Genomic DNA, 15012 nt, shown 5'->3' with positions numbered 1-15012 from the left:
TACAAGCATTGTCATACCTGTAGTATGAATCTGCAGGTAGCTAAAGCTAACCAACTAGGTTCAATGTTAGCTAGCCAACATCAGGCTATAACTAGCAATGCAAATGAGTTCTGATTAGAATAATATTACTACACAGGTCATACACGTAACATTAGCTAGCAAGCCAGTAAGCTAACATTCGCTAGCGAACTAACAGTACACTTTAACTTGCAATGAAAATTACTTTCTGACAAAATTAACATATCATTTCATATATCAAACATATGATATCTGAAAATATTGCTAGACTCTTACCAGTATACATGGATGAACGCCTCACAGCAGACTTGAACCATTTAACTCTGTTTTGTTTGTAGCTACATCTTGTTTGACCAGTGTTGAGTCAAGTCACTCCGGTTCACACTGACCGTGGCGTGTGGAGAAAGTAGCCCATCACAACTTTTTCCAACTGATCTGTCGATAGCGCCTGCTAAATTCAGGGCATCAATGTTGTTGAGAAAATTAGCAAAACTTTTGTAGTTCTCAATGGAAAACGTTATATCTTTCAAAAAAGCCACAGTAGAAAAGACTATCAACTCATACTGAGCAACTTACGTTATACAGGAGCATGCTACATGGCAGACCAATCCAAACTCATCTCCCAGCATGTCCAGCCCAACCATTATCTTAGCCAATCATGGCTAGCGGGAAGCTTCCTGCCTTTTTCCGTGGCTAAACCAACTAAACTTGTAATTAAAAACATATATTCGTATTTACAGATGGAATACAAGTTTGTTATTAAGGCACATGAAAGTTCCCGTTCTAGAAGGCATTTACACCAAAAATAACAAATGTAATAAAATAATAAAATAATTTTAAAAAATGTAATAAAATGCCTCTCCTGTGAAGTAGTGAAGTGCCACATATGGCTAGCTTCCTGAAACAGGTCACATACACTACAGTTCAAAAGTTTGAGGTCACATAGAAATGTCCTTGTTTTTGAAAGAAAAGCACATTTTTTGTCCATTAAAATAACATAAAATTGATCAGAAATACAGTGTAGACATTGTTAATGTTGGAATATCTACATAGGCATACAGAGGCCCATTATCAGCAACCATCACTCCTATGTTCAGGGGCGGAAATCCCGGGGGGACGGGGGGGAAACGACCCCCCCATCCTGGGAAAAATATGATTTGTCCCCCCCCAATATATTACTGAAACATAACTATGTAATTTAAATAATATTAATAATACGCAATGAAAGCAATTGTGCTGATTATAGACACTTAATAGCGCGTTTTTAAGTTTCAAAAGATTGCGACCCCCCCCACCCTTTGCCTCACAATGGTTTGATCCACTGCTAGTTCCTTAGCTTGCGAGGTAACGTAGAGGTCGTATCTACTGTCTGAAAGGCACTCAATGCACGTAACTGACGTGAGGTTAATCCAGTCAATCGCGCACACACACTAGCTGAATATGCAGAGCTAGCGCGCAAATATTAACTATTAAGCTAGCTAGTACCTATTCCATTTATGTGGCGTCGTCAAAGATGGAATCTTTGCTATCGTCAATTTATTCCAAGATCAGCATGCATGTAAGTTAGTGCTTCAAAGTCCCTGTGATAAGGTTAGCGATAAACTGAACAGAACTACTCTCTCTTCTACCATTGTTTTAAATATATTTAATGGTCTCATTGCAAAAGCTAAATTGTCGCAAGGGAACTTTTATTTATATATTTTATTTCACCTTTATTTAACCCGGGTAGCAAAGATTATAGCAAACACCACTGAATTGATGCTCGCAAGCTTTGCAAATTCAGCTATTGTTGGAAGCCAGCCAATATGAAACAAACGATTAAAATTACAAAAGGTTGCAGCATATGTTGTGTAAATGGTGAACTCATACAGCTGTCAACTCTTGTCACTGCAATTCGTTTCACATTTGCTAGCTACCTTTTAGATCGAAGCCCATATAGAATGATAGAAGATAAGATGATAGAAGCCCATCTCCTACTGTAAATAATCTACATACTGTGTGTGTGTAGCCAACCAGGTAAAAAAATGGCAGAAAAATGGCAGAAAAAAGACGGACATCAGAGTATTTTTCAGTACACCAAAACGCAAAGTAAGAACCCTAGTAGCCTAATATCTCAAAGACTAGTTGATAAAATGTTCATAAGAAAGAAATGAAATTCTAATGGAAATGTTTCACAATGATGTCATTAGGCAGAGCAGGCAACAGATGGCACACAGACAGCAGAGTTGGGGACAGATATGCAGGGACAGACTGGCAGAGACAGGGAGTCTCAGGTAAGTTTGTTGAGTCTTTGTTTGGCAACATTATGAAAGGTTCTAAAAAAATTTTACTTGTAAAATAGGAACATAATTGGAAAATGCCATGGATACCCCCACTCTCAACTTAAACTGGTGACTGAACTAAGATTTGTTAAAGGCAATGGTATTGCTGTTGTGATTAGTTGTGTAGTTTTGGGTACCGGTAGTTAGGAGTACGGCAAACACCTTATTTCTTAGGTTCCTCAATATACATATTAAACGTAGGCTATGTGTTACAGCACTACTGTTGGTGTCCCCCTCAGGAATTGCTCTTGAGAAAATTTAATGTAATTGTCCCCTCCAAAGTTGATATCAGATTTTCGCCCCTGCCTATGTTCCAATGTCACGTTGTGTTAGCTAATCCAAGTTTATCATTTTGAAAGGCTAATTGATCATTAGAAAACCCTTTTGCAATTATTTAGCACAGCTGAAAACTGTTGTCCTAATTAAAGAAGCAATAAAAATGGCCTTCTTATGACTAGTTGAGTATCTGGAGCGTCAGCATTTGTGGGTTCGATTACAGGCTCAAAATGGCTAGAAACAAAGAACTTTCTTCTGAGACTTGTCAGTCTATTCTTGTTCTGAGAAATTAAGACTATTCCATGCGAGAAATTGACAAGAAGCTGAAGATCTCGTACAACGCTGTGTACTACTCCCTTCATAGAACATTTCTAAGTGAACCCAAACTTTTGAACGGTAGTGTATATGGAAAAATATACGTTTTCTATGTAGACCAATCGATTGGTTGAAAGAACAGACGACTTTCGGTCAACCAAGATTTTTTTTGATCGGGGACAGGCCTAATGTTGCCACACTCAACGAGAACAGCCTAGGCAGCTGCCAACACCTCAAACATATTGACACATTTACACGGACATCAGCCCAGTATACCGGAGCAAGACAGAAACACAAAGAAACAACAACACAATGTCTGTGCTCTGCAGTCAAGCAGCACTTGGTAGCTGATTCTGACCAGGCCAAAGAAATTACAAGAGCGATAGGTAGGCTATGTTTATATTTTTTCCAATGCTAGTTACGGATATTATAGTTATTATGTTTAACATTGGATTTATTAACTACAAAAAGGTAAGATGTGTTTTGAATTCTGGTCCTGCTCTGCACACACAAACTTGTTAGCTAGCTCTGGTCCAACGTTAAGCAAAGTCTCAGAAGTTCAAGACATTAAAAGTTCCTCCATAGAAGCTGCTCCTCAGTAACTCTGTGGGCCCAATTCAGATAATGCATGGCATAACTCTCTTGGTTGTGTCGAAGCTAGTCATAACAAGATGCCCAGCACTTCAAGCACAACCTCCTCCACCCCCTCTTGCTCTCTCCCCACCAACAAAATGTTAGTTGCGGCCTATACTTGTCTGTCCATCGCATATGTAAACAACTTTATAGCTTGCCCGCTCCATAGCGAGCTGCTCTATCCGTACTGGTGAAGTAAGTTAATGTCGAGCTAATGTAAAAAAAAATATTTCAGAGGTTTAAAAAGGAACAGAAAGTAAAGATAGAAACCAGTACTTTATTTTGCAGGTCGGAACAGTGGAACGCAACTTAAAAAATAATGGTTCTATTCAGAACAAAACGATTGGAAAATGATTTAGGTTTCAGCACCTCGTGAAAGTGCTTGAGCCACGTTACGAACTTCCCTTTTGCACACATTCAGCAAACAGTTATTACCCGCTCCGCTGTATATAAGCAAGCCAACGACTGGGAAAAATACACTTGAACGGCTCTCAAACTGGCAATTACTAGTGGGAAACTCGTCTATCATCCTGAGCACCCACCACTCCCACATGGTGACCTCTGACGTCACTTACTAAGGAAATGGCCTCTATAACAGCATTTTCAGCAGTTAAATGCAACAACAAAACAATATAAAAATCAATCTATTAACGTGTTTTTTTTAACTCTATAATTAGTTTACAAGCATGATAGCTGTACTTTTAGTTTATTGTTGACACAGCTTGTTGGCCATTAGCCAATCAGCGTTTCTCAATGAGTTTAAATCACATGAATGCATACCAACTGGTATTTACGACTTCACAACTGGTAAACTCGCATGTTCCATATGGTTACAAACGCAGCATCAGAGTGGAAACTTGAGAGGCCCAACACAACAATCTGGTCACAACGGACAATGCAAGGAACATTGAATGCTGAACATTGTGAAGTACATTTCATTTTCCCACTGTACCGAAACTGAACCGTGAACCCAATACTGCAATACGCGCCGAACCGTGGATTTGGTGAACCTTTACACCCCTACTCATTAGCAATTGGGTGCGGGTGAACAAACGGCTGACCCGCGCATCACTAACGTACACACAACCATCCATCCCATATGTGCTGACTGGAGTAACGCACAAACACAAGCACAGACTGTGACTCCCTTATCACCCAACCGGGGTAACACTCTCCTCTGTCTATCCATGACTTTGACTCTCTTATCTCTCTTGTCTCCCTTTCCTAGATCCCTGATACAACGATACCCCAAAAGATGCATTCAATTTCTCCACCACCAGAGTGAGAGAGGCAGGAATGATCTGGTCGGAGCTGTAAACTGAAAACACACCGGCGGATTAGCAGCATGTTTTTTGAAGGTTCCTCTTTAACGTCATAGACTTTAAGTAAAGGCAGATGAAGCCAGTGCCAAGGCTTCTAATTGGCTGCTCTGTCTTTGGCCGGAGCACGTGTGGAAATTGAGAGAAGGTGCGAGAGGAGGGGTAATTAACTGTGTGTGTATGTGTGTGATTCAAGTGCGGTACAGTTTCTTCATGGAAAGCAGAAGTGGCCTGTCGGAAGACAGGAGGATTAAGTCTGGACATGCACAGCTTGGATTGTTTTATATCACAGGATTCCTTCCTTCCTTTCTTTGTCCATCATTGCTGTTTTGTTGCAATATCCCGCTATCTGTCCTACTTCTGACGGGAAGGTCATTTGAGCCCGTGCCAGCGGCAGTGTTCTCTCTCTCTTTTAAGTCAGTGTCTCTATAGAGCAGATAGTCTCTTCTCCAAGCTGTCTTGCAGAAGCTGGAAGATATGAACGTTTCTAGCAGAGATGGGTCAAGTTCTGTCACACAACTGTCTGTGAAACACTGAAAAACCATGACATCTGAAAAAAATATTGGCCTAGTGGAATGATTTAACGATCACGCCTATTAACTTGCACTGTACTTTTGTTCAACTACAATGCACCGGGATGTAGTCAACATCAGAGTGCTGATGGGAGCTTGGTATTGAATACAAGCTGTAGCCTGCATAATATGACTCGTTGGTCTTGTCTCTGCCGAAGTTAGCGCTGGCTCCTATGTGCAGCAGAAACTTGGCAATGTCATAGTGAGCCACGTGCATAGCACACATCAGCGGTGTCCGCTCAAAGCCCAGCTTGGTCTCGACATCCAGGCCTGACACAGGAATTAGAAAGGTGAAACCAGGCCAAACAGAGTTTCAGCACTTAGTTATTTAACTGGGTTCAAAGAAGATCCCAAATCAGCAAAGTTTAAAACTTTGTCATGTACCGAACATTAGATTACAATTTTCCCTCCACTACACCACTGATCACATAAGCCTCTATTTATTTGTAGGGATACTTGGGAACATATTTCCACAATTAAATCACTTTGAGCTGATTTTCTGGGGATTTGACAGTATTTTAAGTCCAACAAGTCATTATTATTATTAAAAAATGTTGCTACGAAAACTTTGGGGGCCAAATAAAATCACATGCCTATTGGGGAACCCTGATGTTGTCACGCCCTGACCTGAGAGAGAGGGTTTGTATCTCTATGTGGTTAGGTTTAGGTGTGGGGTGGGGTGGGCATTCTATGTTTTGTATTTCTTTGTGTTGGGCCGAGTATGGTTCCTAACCAGAGGCAGCTGTCTATCGTTGTCTCTGATTAGGAACCATACTTAGGCAGCCTTTTTTCCACCTGTGTTTGTGGGATCTTATTTTTGTATTGCTTTGTGTGCCTACAGAACGTGACGGTCGTATTTTCTTTGTTCATTACTTTTATCGTGTTCTGAGTAAATAAATCACGAGATGAACATATTCCACGCTGCACCTTGGTCGACTCCTTTTGACGATCGTGACAGAAGATCCCACCACAAAAAGACTAAGCAGCGTGGGCAGGATGACTGGACATGGGAGGAGATCCTGGATGGGGCAGGACCTTGGACAAGGCCGGGAGAGTATCGCCGCCCGCCGGAGGAGATAGAGGCAGCGAAGGCGGAACGGCGATACTGGGAAGTACGGCTAGGCAAGCAACAGGAGGCCGAGAGGCAGCGGCAAAAAATGTTTGGGGGGGGGCACACGGGTAGATTGGCTAAGGCGGTTTTAAGACCTGTGCTTACCGTGGGGAGCGAGTGACCGAGCAAGCACCGTGTTATGCGATGATGTGCACTGTGTCGCAAGTGCGCAATCACAGCCCGGTGCGCTCGGTGCAAGCTCCTCACCGTTGCCATGCTAGAGTTGGCCGTCAGCCAGGAAGAAGTGCGCCGGCTCAGCGTATCTGGTCTCCAGTGCGTCTCTACGGCCCAGGTTATCCTGCGCCTGTTCTACGCACGGGACACCCCGTTCACCAGCGCAGCACAGTCCATCCTGTACCAGCGCCCCACCCTTGCTGGGCTACAGTGACCATCCAGCCAGGACGGGGTGTGCCAGCCCTGAGCTCCAGACCTCCGGTGCACCTCCACGGCTCAGTGTGCCCTGTACCTGCTCTGCGCACCCAGTCTCCTGTGCGTCTCCCCAGTCCGGTGAGACCGGTTCCAGCCTCCAGTGATGATCAATGGTCCGAAGCCTCCAGTGATAATCCATGGCAAGAAGCCTCCAGTGATGATCCATGGCCAGGAGCCTGTAGTGATAATCCATGGCACGAAGCCTCCAGTGATGATCCATGGCCCGGAGCCTGTAGGGATGATCCATGGCACGAAGCCTCCAGTGATGATCCATGGCGTGGAACCAGTAGTGATGATCCATGGCACGGAGTCTCCAGCGACGCTCCCCGGTCCGGAGCCTCCAGCTACGCTCCCCAGTCCGGAGCCTCCAGCGACGCTCCGCAGCCCGGAGCCTCCAGCGACTCTCTGCAGCCCCGAGTCTCCAGCGACGCTCCGCAGCCCCGAGCCTCCAGCGACGCTCTGCAGCCCCGAGTCTTCAGCGGCGGTCTGCAGCCCGGAGTCTTCAGCGGCGGTCTTCAGCCCCGAGTCTTCAGCGACGGTCCGCAGCCCCGAGCCTCCAGCGACGCTCTGCAGCCCGGAGTCTTCAGCGGCGGTCTGCAGCCCGGAGTCTTCAGCGGCGGTCTGCAGCCCCGAGTCTTCAGCGACGGTCTGCAGCCCCGAGTCTTCAGCGACGGTCTGCAGCCCCGAGTCTTCAGCGGTGGTCTGCAGCCCCGAGTCTTCAGCGGTGGTCTGCAGCCCCGAGTTTTCAGCGGCGGCCTGCAGCCCAGAGTCTTCAGTGGCGGTCGGCAGTTCAGAGCCTCCGGCGACACAGAAGCGGGGGGATCAGCGGGCGGTGTGGGGGCTACACCCTGAACCAGAGCCGCCACCAAGTATAGATGCCCACCCGGACCCTCCCCTATAGGTTCAGGTTTGCGGCCGGGAGTCTGCACCTTTGGGGGGGGGGGGTACTGTCACGCCCTGACCTGAGAGAGAGGGTTTGTTTCTCTATGTGGTTAGGTCAGGTTGTGGGGTGGGCATTCTATGTTTTGTATTTCTTTGTGTTGGGCCGAGTATGGTTCCTAACCAGAGGCAGCTGTCTATCGTTGTCTCTGATTAGGAACCATACTTAGGCAGCCTTTTTTCCACCTGTGTTTGTAGGATCTTATTTTTGTATTGCTTTGTGTGCCTACAGAACGTGACGGTCGTATTTTCTTTGTTCATTACTTTTATCGTGTTCTGAGTAAATAAATCACGAGATGAACATATTCCACGCTGCACCTTGGTCGACTCCTTTTGACGATCGTGACAGATGTAGAATTTACAATAGTTCATTATCAAAACCTGCCATTTTCCAACAGCTGGTGAACAAGCTGGACATCTCCGGTGTTGATAGCTCTATCAAGGCACAAGGCGAGACCCATATGCAGACACAGGAGGCAGATGGTTGGAGTCTTACAATGTTTATTAATCCAAAAAGGGGTCGGCAAGAGAATGGTCGTGTACAGGCAAAAGGTCAAAACCAGTTCAGTCCAATAGGTACCAAAGGGCAGGCAGATTCAAGGTCAGGGCAAGCAGGATGATCAGGCAGGCGGGAAAGTAGTCCAAAGTCAGCATGCAGTGGTCAAAACTGGGAAGGCTAGCAAAAGAGAAAAGAAAAGAGGAGTACAGGGAAAAACATGCTGGTTGACTTGACTAAACATACAAGACGAACTGGCACAGAGAGACAGGGAACACAGGGATAAATGCACTGGGGAAAATAAGCGACACCTGGAGGGGGTGGAGACAATCACAGGAACAAGTGAAACAGATCAGGGCGTGACAGGCTCTTTTCAAGGTGGAGACGTTGTCTTCTGCTGCTTGGGTCACTGCATCTGTGCTCTGAAAATACAATAATGGTCTGTTAGACACAATGCTGTTATATTAAATGATGAGTACTTCACTGTGTTGTATTTCTAAAGGGATTGTTGTAGACAAAACAATTGTCGCCTCCTGCTGGATGGGATTTACCATCTTCCTCGCGCACGGGTACGATCCGTTACATTTTCTCATAACTAAACAACAAAACTACTAAAGATAAATTGTTGAATCAGCTGATATTCAATCGAGAGAACCTGCCTCGTTATTGTGGATTCAACAGAACTGGCAAATAGCTAGCTAGCTAGCTAACTAATTGATCTTAACAATGTAAGGTAGCTACAGTACCTAGCTCGCTAGATAGCAACCTTTAGCTGTCTCAAGCTCAAGACAGATGGCAGATATGCAATTCTTGAAGAAACAAATTGGAAGTATGAATATGTGTCACCTCAATTAAGGGGTCCTTTTTGTACTTTGACGATCCAATGTCCCACTTGTCGTTGCTCCCGTCACTTTCATCTCCTGCAGGGAAGGCATATTGCACCTCGTTGGGCATGATGGCCTCGCTTATGGATCTTCTGTAAACAGGTGCATTGCTATACGTAACACGGATGACAATGTAAGATCAGAGAGGAAGAGCAAGAGAGAGGCCCAACTCGGTGGGAAATCTGTCTCCCCCCTGCAGGTGATGTTTTTTCACCTAGCAAGGTTGTCAATGAGTCGAATTTGGTCAACAACAAAATGTATGTGTTATTTGCTAAGTGAGGGTTATTTGATCTAATAGAAGTTTCATAATGCTTACAAGTGTACTGATATAAGTATGACGTGACATAGGTGGGTGCTATACAGCCCGTCGAACCACTTTGTGGACAACGACTCCCATTGTTAGGGGGAGAGACATATACTCTATCTTATCAGTATACCCATAATCTTTGGTCATAATCTGGCAGCAGGTCCAGTAAAGTAATAAGTAAAGTTTAAGCTTCCAGGTCTAGACCAGGGATGGGCAACTTTTTTGATAACTACATGATTCCATATGTGTTATTTCATAGTTTTGATGTCTTCTCTATTATTCTACAATGTAGAAAATAGTAAAAATAAAGAAAAACCCTTGAGTGAGTAGGTGTTCTAAAGCTTTTGACCGGTAGTGTATATATATATAGATGCTCAGAACCGCGAGCCACTGCGGTGGCCCCTCATGATGAGCTCAGATTTTTGGGGGGTGCCCACCCCCATCAAAGTTTCCCATCCGTGGTCTAGACCATTCATATATTCCTCAGTGGCCTAGACCAGGATCTAAATTAATTTTGAGAACAGGAATTGGGGGTGTTGGAAAACTGACTGTTTGATATTGAAGCTTCCATTCCAGTTTTAGTTTTAAGAATGATTATGTTTGTTTGAGTCCAGCCATGCCAGCCTGCATCCCTGCTGGCTTTTCAGAGTTAAGCATTGGTCCCGGTTGGTACTTGGGTAATCTCACTTCAGCCAAAATGTATGAAAATATAGGTTGCGTACCCCTGCTCAGACATTGCATGCATCAACCAATGGTTGCGTGCCACGTCATTGACCTAGTCATCGACTGACAGATTGCCGTAACATATGATGTGGTTAGCTGGTGTTGTAAGATCTGGCATGCATTAGCAACGTCTTGGCAGAGGAATGCGCCCATTGCCTTGGGACGAGGTTAGTACTTGGGACACCGCCTGCTTGAGGTGCTGTTGGACTTAGAAAGGCCAGTAGGGGGCACTCTTCCCTCTGGTCTTCGTCCCTCAGACTCCATCGCCCCAAGGCAAAGAGTGCTAGCACAGAGTTTCTAAACCCAGAGACGCAACATCGCAAGACTTCCAAGAACACTTGCGAAGCAGACAAAGCTAATCTTCATTAGTTGTTAATTTTCTTGAAATCAAAAGGCACAACCTAGATTCAAGCCAATGTCTTAAGTTGTTGAACATGTTAATACTCCAACCCTGTGAACATGACAAACTGACAGCTAGCAACAATGACAAGAATCTGCCATGTGAGGAATCGTAGGTGGCTCATTTCAGCTAGTTTTATGTTGTTCTTGATACCATGTCTTGTTTTGAGGTGTTTGACTGATGCCACGTCTATGCTAATATGGCAAAAAAATTGCTAGCTATCTAAGCAACAACTGTAACAATGTATTTGAGAAACAAAGTGTTCATTGTAAAAATGTATTTATGTTTTCAATAAAAATTAGATATGAAATATATGTTGTCAAAACTATAAGCCAACCCTGTCTGTTTTGCCCCATAGTTGCAGACATGTCGGTTTTGTTGCTAATGAAAAGGCACAACCTAGATTCGAGCTCATGTATTAAGTTGTTGAACATGTTATTACTCCAACCCCGTGAGAGTGACAAACTGACCAGTTTTAATTTTTGTCCAAAACAACTTTATATCGAAGGAGTGCCTTTGATTTGACGGCCTGCACATGCACAATTCGGTGCAAGAGGACCGTTAGACCCAATGTTTCTACGCATGTGCTTAGCTAGACAACTTCGCCCTGACATTGCCTACAAACGTGATCAGGGAAAACTAAAGACGGGTTTGCTAACAATGTCATCAAAACGATGGGCACGCTTTAATTGGGCAGAAGTCTGTGTTGTTGTGATTCTGGATGGCCAGATAGCTAGCAACAATGACAAGAAGCTGCCGTGTGGGGAATCGTCGGTGACTCGTTTCAGCTAGTTCTATCTTGTTCTTTATAACATGTCTTGTTTTGAGGTGTTTGACTGATGTCACATCTATGTTAATATGGCTAAAATCAGCTAGCTAAGAAACAACTGTAATTATGTATTTGAGAGAAAGCAAGTGCTCATTGTGCAAATGTATTGATGTTTTCAGTAAACATTGTATAAGAAATATATGTTGTCAACACTAAGCCAATCCCGTCTGTTTTGCCCCATAGTTGTGCATGTGTCAGTTTTGTTGCTAAACAACCAACCTGTCTTTTGAAGAACCAGGTTCTGCCTCTTTTCATAATGTTCTGTCTTTGATGCTAGTTGCTAAAACCCGACCCTAGGCAACAGTGACTAGGGTCTGGTTTCAATAGTGGACTCTTTCGGCAACTTCGACAAGGGAAAAAAAGTCAGTCCTGTTCAGACCGACGGACAACTCTCCCAATAAACCACGAGGCAGACATGCCAGAACTTTGCGATTCAAAACTAAAGTTTGCAGGCAAAACCTTTGCAGTGGTTTCAGTGAAGGTAGTTGATGCACTAGCCACTTCCAAAATGCACTTCTTCTATCCCCCCACGGTCTGCTTTCCATTGACTTCTACTACATAGATGCCAAAAGAGTCCATCATTGAAACCAGACCTTAGTCACTGTTGCCTAGGGTCGGGTAACAAGACTAAAGAAGTGCCACCAGAGGAGCCCTGGTGCCGTCCTTCAAATAAGATGTTAAACAAGGACCTGACACTCCGTGGTCACTAGACATCCCACGGCACTTATCACAAGATGTCCTAGCTAAATTCCATATTATTATGGCTATCTAATCACCCTGCCTCCAGTTGACAAAATTCATTCTTTAACATTTTTGACACCACAGCGTATCTTCTGTTTGAATGACCACGACAATGAATGTGTCACGTGTGCTCCCTCTCCGGCCTCTAGGTCACCAGGCTGCTCGTCAGAGCGCACACCTTTCACCAGCGTTACCCGCATAATGACACTCACCTGGACTCCATCACCTCCTTGATTACCTTCCCTTTATATGTCACTCCCTTTGGTTTCTTCACCAGTCGTCATTGTTGCTGTTTCATGTCGGTGCGCTGTTTGTGTTTCTTGTTTTGTTCATTTATTTATTAAATGTATTCACTCCCTGAACTTGCTTCCCGACTCTCAGCATACATCGTTACAGAATGGATGTGATTGTATCTCAAATAGATAGTCCTATTTGAGTGTAAAGTGTTATTTAAATTGAATTACTCACAGTTTAACTATCAGATATTTTCGAACCGGTTCCCTTGGTAAAGGGAATCTAGATAATTCAATTGGATTTAGACAGATTCAGCACTAATAATCCGTCCATCCTAGCCCGTGGCAATTTTAGCATGTAAATCTTGATGGTGCAAACTCAAATATTTTTGGGGATGCATTCCAGCAAAGCCACTACACAACACTAAACAATACATTAATTGACCTATAACGGTGACAAGCGGTGCCCACAAACTGTTAGGGCCTACATAAAGCTGTCCCAACAGCAGAGCTTTCTTTTCAGCACCATGGAGTGAATCCTCACCGCTGCTACACCTGGCTATCAGCGGAGCCTTGTTTGGCAGCAAAACAGTTAATTTCGCCTAATTCACTTCCTGTTATAAAAACATAGCTGCTATGGCTGGCTGATTTGCTTCAACAAATGTGGTTTCTACTGACAATTGAGATGTACAATCTATGGCATAAGCGGACGACGAGCGTATAAGAGGGATGTAGTCAGTGTAACTATTATTACAGTATTCTCCCTGTACACCAAGTCAGAACCATAGGGCATATAAAGCTGACAATGAAAGCTCTTACAATATTCTATGATTACCTTTCTCTAAAACAGGCTATAGGCTACATGTGCACCACCAAGTCAGAACAGTAGGCTAAGTTATGAGGGGGAAAAGGAGCAAATTATTAGGGTGAGGCACATGGGCTACTAACAGCTTACTACAGAACATACATGTAGTATGACTTTCTTAGCTACAGTATACATATCTCTAGTCACTTTGAAATGTTAGTTTTGTTGTGTAACACAACATAGTGGGGCCTAAATGTATTTGTGTGAAATAAATGTAACAAACAATATCATGCATAATTACTCATATAATTTCTATATTGTCTAGTCTTTCTAAGGTCTTTTGGAAAAACAAAAATCTACTTAAAGAAGACAAATGCTGTTGCTCGTAGAGAGCGTTTCAAGACTGGTAATACCAAAGACAGATGAGCTAGGGGACTTGTTGACCAGAATTATTGATAGACAGTAACCCCTGGAAGGTATCCCCTATGATACCCATTTAGACAGTTCAGATGGGGGACCGTTCCAATCCTCATTTGGTAGGACACATTCATAAAACCTGTGCCATCCCCGTGCTGCAGGGAATATGTAATGTTGTCAGTCATCTCTTGCGCTCCCATAATAAAAATGATGTAATGAACTCAACTCTTAAAGAAATAATGTTCTCTAATGCAGCAATGTAATCATTTTCCAGAGGCAGATGATCACCATAGCTCGGAGGGGACTTGTCTTAACAGGATGAAGGTCAGCCCGCTACATCTGCAGCAGCCAGGAAGGAAGATTGTCTTTATCCTCTGGCCCAGGTTGGTGACACAAAGAGGCTGAGCATGCATGAGAAACTGGCCATGGAATTGAATGAGCGCAAACTAAAGCATTTAAAGGAAGAGCATGATATGAAGATGCACATCCTTCATGTTGAGTTGGCTATGAAGTAGGAGGAGAGAAACATGAAGTAGCAGCAGTACCAATGTTCTTCTCGAACCAGCACCAGTTCAGGGTCCAGATATTTCCATCTGTGAATATCCATGGCTATTTTTTGCTTCGATCACTTGAGCTATCTGTTGTGAGAAGTGCTGCATAGCAAAAGCACCTCTGCAGGCGTGTCCATTTCTGTCATTGTCTGCCTCAACCATGGGAACATCTGGGTCATCCTCACCTTCAATGCAAGGATCTGGGCAGCCATGCTGTTTGAGGTAATTGTGAAGCACTGCTGTTGCAATTATGACAATGCAGCATCTTCTTGGTTGAAAGCGCACTGGAAAAGACTCTTCCGTACACCAATACACCTCTGGCGCGGATATGAGCTTGGTTGTACCGTTGTTGCTCAGGTCCTATTGCATGAAGATGGGGGGGGTTGAACGAGAAGTTGATCTGTGCATACCCACTGTCACCAAGCATGATTCCACTATCTTGTCCTCCTTTAAGCTGAGCATACAAAGAGGAGTTTTGGAAAATCCTTGAGTCATGAGTTGTACCTTTCCAATGTGCAACAACATTGGAGAACTACAAATTGGGAGTGCACACACACACTTTGTACATTTTTTGAGAACCAGTTTAAGATTCCTATACTGTTCCGCATCTGTTGTAGAGGGACACTTGATGGGAATATGACATCTATCTATACAGCCAATGACTCCAGGTAAGTTCCCATATTCATAGAACTC

General features: G+C 43.9%; 1 pseudogene; it reads right to left on the bottom strand.

Annotated features, from left to right (window-relative positions):
* Positions 1 to 9383, bottom strand: part of LOC115151373 (ankyrin repeat, SAM and basic leucine zipper domain-containing protein 1-like) — a 44163-nt pseudogene extending 34780 nt beyond the window's left edge.
* Positions 9384 to 15012: the final 5629 nt, after the last annotated feature.

This window comes from Salmo trutta, chromosome 17 (genome assembly GCF_901001165.1).
Source record: "Salmo trutta chromosome 17, fSalTru1.1, whole genome shotgun sequence".
NCBI classification, from domain to species: Eukaryota; Metazoa; Chordata; class Actinopteri; order Salmoniformes; family Salmonidae; genus Salmo; species Salmo trutta.
This window is presented reverse-complemented; position numbering and strand designations above follow the sequence as displayed.